Below are 6,621 nucleotides of genomic sequence, written 5' to 3'. Positions count from 1 at the left end.
TTTTATAGCAACAAATATTGTTCCTTGAGCACAGGGTAGAAGAATGAGTATAGTGTCCAAGCAGGTTGATGAGACATCCACAATAGCTTGATTCTGATGTCATAACTAGTTGGTGGTCTGGGTAGCTCAAACTGGGATTGAGGTGAGGTCCAACTCACATCAAACCAAAGAAAGACCCAGGTAGGAGAGGGTTTACTACCTAGAATTGGGAGAGGGAGGTTGACTATGGGTAGGACCTCTGGAGATCCAGAGGGTCATACAATAGAAATTACCAACATGGAAACCAGCAAATCTTTTACAGATCATTTCAGTCATATTACTGGTGGTCATTCCTCTGAATCTCTACAACTCTGCTATCTTTCTAGACCACTGATCTCAGATTGGAATAAGTTCTTGTTAAAGGCTTTTGGCAAATACTTAAAAAATAAAGAGTACAATGACAATGGAAGAGAGAATAACCTTCTGAGTAGAAGCATTCTCAAGGCACTTTGCCCAATAACTTGCATAGTTTTAAGTGATCAGCACAAATAGAAATTGTGGTGTCTGCCAGTTAGTCACTAACTTCTCCTTTCTACTTATGTTGTAGAAAGAAAATTTCTTTATTCCACTGGATTGGAGATCTTAAAGAGGGGTGCATTCCCTCCTTCAATGCAGATCACAGCTGCTCCTTGGCCTCTTCTTCCCAGGACATTTTTTGCCCATGTCCTCTTTTCAGTCCTCTACTGATTGCCCAGGAGACCTGCTTTCTGGGGTGTGTGTGTGTGTGTGTGTCTTGGGGGGCAAGGAGGGAGAGGGAACTATTCCTCTCCTATTGACTGTAAGAGCACACTAGAATGTTCATCTGTTCCTCTTTGGACATGATTAGCTCATCCACTTTTTCAGTTACAATCTTTAATATTAATTCAATTCAATAAACATTTATTAAGTGCTTACCATATGGCAGACACTATGTGAGGTGCTGGGGATCCAAATTCAGAAAACAAAGTTATCATTTTCCTCTAAGAGTTTCCATTCATGTGGTTTATTTGAGGTGGGGAAACCTCCTAGATTTGTTATCTTAGGGTCACTTAACCCTCTCTGGGCCTCAGTTTCCTTACTTATAAAATGAGGGAGGGAGGGTAGACTAAGTGACCTCTAAGTTCCCCCCCGGGGGGATTCTAAGTCTATCATCCTACATTATAGGGGAAATAAAATGTATGCACAAGTATATAGATACAAAGCCTATACCCAAGTTTTAAGATGGAGACAGATAAATGGAAGCAAGTGATCAGAAGAAGGAATGTCTTCAGAGCTGGTCTCTGAAAGGAGGTACAATCTACAAGGTGGAAATGAGAAGAAAGTGCTATCTGGTCATGGGGGAATACTTGGGCAGGGGTGCAGAGGGGAAACCACCAGCCAATTTGACCAATGTCATTTCTCATGTACAAGCCATTGTTGTCAACTCCGTAGACTACTGCAGTTCAGTCTGATACTTATCATTGACCTTTGGATCCCACACCATTCTGTTTCTTCTGAGCTCATGGTAGGCGGGCAGTATCCCCAAAAAAACAGTGGCATTTAAAAAATCTGTGATGCTTAGGACAGTGAAAAGAAAACTCATTAAAATTGTCCTGGATCCTGTCAATATTTTATGGCCTCAAGAATGTTATGGGTGCAAAGTCCAGTTAATTAAACTAGAACAATCTTGTTCTGTCGAATTAAAATCAGGCAGAGCAGCAGATGCAGAGAGGAGAAAATCAGAATATCCAGGTTTTGCCCTCTATAAAGACCTTGAGGGGAGTTTCATAAACCACCTTCTAGCCCTCCAAATAGAGCAGATAAGAAGCTAGGGAGGTGGTATCTGGCAAGCCTTGAATCAGTAGGATTGAGAGTAGAATTTAATAAATTGTTAAACTGAGGCAATTTTTTGAGCAAGATCCCAATTATTAATAGGGTGCTGAACCTATTTATAAGGGGGGGGAGGGTGTCTGGCCTGTCTCCATAAGTGCCAGAAGACCTGGAGGGAGGGGTTTTTAAACCTAGGTGTGTCTGCCTGGTGATTGGCCAGACAGTCTACCATTTGGTCTTCCCCAGCAAAGACAAGACAATCCCAAATGGTGTACATTTTAATGAGGAGATGGATTAATAGTACCCTGCTCCTCCCTACCACTTCTTTGTTGAGGTTGGGAAGCAGGACTAATCCTTAGGTGAAAGGATTAGTCTGTAGCTAGGGAAAGTGATCTGGCCTTCACACATGGTTGATTATTCCTCTCTGACACTTCCCCATGCTGGATGCTTTATGTGACCTAGCTGCCTCCAGCTATCTTGGCTAGAAAAACAGAAGGCAACTCAGGCAGTTTAGTCTCCCCATTGTAGATCAGGTCTCCCCTAATTTTGATGAGGAAGAGCAAGTTTATAAGAGTCTCAACAAAGCTGGCTAATAAGCAGGTGCTTTGGAGGCTTACACCCTTCAGAAACTACCTGCCCTTCCAAAGGAGGTGGGGGGCTGGGGGGAATCTGTCAAAGTGAGGAAAAGGGAGGGATCACTGAGAAATAATGGTCATTAAAAATTATAGCACAACATCAGTTTTCCTCAGCAGTATGTGATGAGGTTAGAAGTGATGAGTTTTTCTCAGAGGGGTGTCTTGTTCAGGGGTGTTGAAACTCAGATGGAGAATGATGGGCAAAAGAATGGCAATAATAATGATAATACCAATAGTTAATACTTATATTTACATCAGGTTTGCAATGTGTTTTATAGATGTTATCTCAAATGAACATTACAGCAAGCATATGAACTAGATACTGTGATCTTCATTTTATAGATAAACTGAGATACAGAGAGGTGATCTGACCTGGTTCATATAGCTATGAAGGGTCTCAAATAAGATTTAACTCAGATCTTGATTTCAAGTCCAATATTTTCCCTTAGGACTGTCTGCCCCACTTGGGTCTTGCCTTCTAAGTTGGGGTTCATCTCATTAAAAAAAAAAGTTTCCTTTTTTTCCAGCCCCATTCTATGTGGGGTCATCTGTCCTTCAGATCCACTAATACTCCCTCACTCTGACCCCTCCCCACATTTGCCTCTTCCTGGGTTTCCCACATCATAACTATACCTGAATGGGGTAATCTTTTCTTTCCAATCTCTTTGCCTTCCACCCTGTCCCTTTGGAGGTTCAGTGAAGTGGACTGCAGATTGTTTTGAAAGAATTCAAACTTAGACTACTTCCAATTCAAGTGAAGACATTTGAATGATCATTCTCCTTAGGAGCACACTAGTCTTTCAAAGGGAGACAGCAACTAAACAGAGAAGAGGGTGAGCTTTAAAAGGGACAAAGATGCAGGAAGATGAGATAGCTCAGAGACATAATCTTTTCAGGCATGGAAAGGGTAAGTGGGTTTATCTTGTGCCAGGGGGCAAGGATGTACTGAATGTGGGGGGGGGGTGTGCCAGGATCTTTTGCTGAGGTCTAGTGACCTTATCCCCCCACCTCTAAACTGAATTTTCTTTGAGCTCTGGCTTCAGTGAATGAGACAAAGAAGTGAGTGGATCCAAGTCTGGGTAGCTTAGGAATTGAGCCCTGAATGGAAGAGACTCATCAATTCCCATGACACAACAGAGGGCCTGGCTCAAAGCAGGGCCTTCATGTTAGTTAAATTCAAATTGCCTGCAGAGTCTGGGCCCTTGTGTTCCCCATATGAAGTGCTGTATGCCACCACAGTTAGGCAGTGATGGGCCCAGAAGGAGTTTGAGGCAAATTTAATCAGATCTGAATTGGGTATTACTTTAGATCCGTTATGGGGATCCAGTGAGTTGTCAAGGAGGTACTGAGATGGCCTGGGGGTGGGGGGCAAGGGAGTGTCTGTGAGTGGTGTCTAGTCTGATATCTGCCATTTTCCCTCCACCTCGGGGAATTCAGGAATGCTAGGTGCCTTTTTTATGTCATGGATTTCTTGGACTATCAGATGAAGCTTAGGTCCCCTTCTCAGAATCATGTTTTAAAATTCATAAAATACATGATTACAAAGGAAATAAATTATGATGAATTAAAAATGTGGCTTCTAACCCAAGTTCACAGAACCTCTGAAATAGATCTGGGAGCCCCTTGGGGAGGTCTATGGACCAACCCCCAAGTTAAGAACAGTAGCTTTGATCCAGGCAGAAAGACAAAGCATTCAAGTTAACAGTCTAAAACACTGTCCTAGATTCCAGACCTCAATAGACCAGTGATTAGTGCTAAAGATCAAGTACTCCCCTGGAGCAACTCACTGCCCTACCCTATACAATCTTATCCTAATCTTGTCCTTTCCCCAACCTTGCCTCTGGTGGGTTTTGATCTGTGTCATATGTCTCACTAACAAAAGGCTCAATTGGCCAGTCTTCAGATGATGAGCCTCTCCTTATTTGCCTAAATTAGCTGTGAAGAAGCAAACCATTCATAATCTAATGTGATTAACTCCAAGTTCCCATGTGCCAATACAGACTTTGTAGGATTGCACTAAAGTGAATGTGAGAGCTCTACTGAGAATTGGAGAAATGGGAATATTTTCAATTTGGATTCTAAATCCCCAAGTCTCATTAAACATCTATTAGAATATTAGCTCTGGGGCGGCTAGGTGGCGCAGTGAATAGAGCACTGGCCTTGGAGTCAGGAGTACCTGGGTTCAAATCTGACCTCAGACACTTAATAATTACCTAGCTATATGGCCTTGGGCAAGCCACTTAACCCCATTCATTGCCTTGAAAAATCTAATTTAAAAAAAAAAGAATATTAGCTCTTCAGCTCTTTTTAGATGGCAAGGAATTGGAAATTGAGGGGATGCCCATCAGGTGGGGAATGGCTGAACAAATCATATGTGTAAGGAATGTAGGGCATTGTTGGTCTTCACAGGGTGGAGGGGGCCCTTTGAAATCCATTATAAAGGGGGAATGGTCCCAGTCAATCACAAAACTGGGAGAGTTTTCCTAATCCCATTCCAAAAATGACAAACCAAAGATTAGAAGAAACTAGTCCTTAACTGGTCAAGAGACCTAGAGATCTTGACCTAATGCAACGGAGTTTGTGCAATTAAATTATTGAATATCATCCCACATGCCCCCTGTAACAATTGGGGTTCATCAGCATATCATATGTCATATGATGGGGGAATCATATTAGGGACATGTCATGGAATGGGTGGACCTCTTAGATTGTAACTCAAACTCTGAGAGCCTATGAACATCCAAGAGCGAGGGGAAAGAGTTTCCAAAGACTATAAATTACCTGATGTTCAGATGCGACCTCATGCCTCACACTAGGTGAGCTACTCCTATCCTGCAGGATTCATGAATAAAATCTACAATTTTCTCTCACTCTATCAGGTTTTTCTTTTCATTTATAACATGATGGAATGCTATTCTAAGACATGTTGAGCAGGATGCTCTCAATAAAACCTGGAAGGATTTACATGAGCAGATGCAATGGGAAATGTACTATCTATACAAAGTAATGGCAGTATTGTAGGATGATCAGCTGTGTATAGCAGCTCTTCTCAGCAGTGCAGTGACCCAAGGCAATTCAAGGATTTATGACAAATACTCTCCGTCCCCAGAGACCCAGAGGATGGTGTCTGAATTCAATTTGAAGCATACTGTTTTACTTTTTCCTAGCAGTTTGGTTTTTTTTGGGGGGGAAAGGATCTATGTTTTGCATGACTACACATTTTTACCCCATATCAAATTACTTCCTTTCCCACTGGGATTGGGGGGAAGAGAGTAAAGTGAAAAAGGAGAGGATTCAGAATTTAAGTTCAAAACATGTTGAAACTTTTTACATGTAACTGGGGAGAAATAAAATTTTAAAAGATTAGCTCTTTGAACAGGAAATGTTTTTTTCTATTTATATCCTCAGGGATTAGTGCATAGTAAACCATTAATGTTTTCATTCATCCAGGAAGTCCTTTCCTCTGGAACCCCCATTGGTCTTATGATGGTCATAACAGACATCAGCAGCCCACCAATGGGAGTACAGGTTATAAAGTTATAAAAGTCCTCTTTTCCTGGATAATATCTAGTTAATCATTGATCCCTTAAAACTATGTGCTCAACTCTGGGCTCCTTGTGATCATGTTTGATAACGGATGCCTTGTAGCTATTTGAATAATATCCTCTACAGCTACTTGGTTTCCAAATGAGTCACAGAGATTAAGATGATTGTTTTCTTATCATAGACAAGGCAAGATATCAAGTGGACTGGACTGAAGACATGGGTTCTGCTCAGTAAGACCAAATTGACTCCTTGCTGGCAGCTTCACACATAAGCATTGCCTCCATTGGAGGCAGATATGAGGAAAAAGGAAGACATCACAAAGAGTATAAAATAAAGTTTAACTAGAAGGGAAAAATATGGCTTCTGACAAAAATTTTTACCTTGATCTGTGCCCCTTAGCCCCTGCCTACTGTATACATAGGAACAGCGTCGGGACTGCATCAGGGGATTTCTCCCACTTTGCTCTATCACTCTCTCCTCTTACCCTGTGCTTGGTAACCAGAGTAGGTCCTTGATATGACTCCCAAGACCTTCCCCACCCACCCCCAATTCATTCGCTTGACATTTCTTCCTTTGTTCCCATTCTTCCTTTTCCCCAGAGCTGAGGAGAAGC

At 41.9% G+C, this 6,621-nt stretch overlaps 1 long non-coding RNA gene across 1 annotated transcript; it reads left to right on the top strand.

Moving 5' to 3' along the window:
• The first annotated feature begins 122 nt into the window (after positions 1-122).
• LOC141522960 (uncharacterized) lies at positions 123-6,347 on the top strand. Its single transcript, XR_012478271.1, has 4 exons — positions 123-180; positions 587-751; positions 3,248-3,369; positions 6,190-6,347. It is a non-coding gene; the product is annotated as an uncharacterized LOC141522960 (long non-coding RNA).
• The last annotated feature ends 274 nt before the right edge of the window (positions 6,348-6,621 follow it).

The sequence above is a fragment of the Macrotis lagotis genome, chromosome 4 (assembly GCF_037893015.1).
Source record: "Macrotis lagotis isolate mMagLag1 chromosome 4, bilby.v1.9.chrom.fasta, whole genome shotgun sequence".
Taxonomy (NCBI): domain Eukaryota; kingdom Metazoa; phylum Chordata; class Mammalia; order Peramelemorphia; family Peramelidae; genus Macrotis; species Macrotis lagotis.
This window is presented reverse-complemented; position numbering and strand designations above follow the sequence as displayed.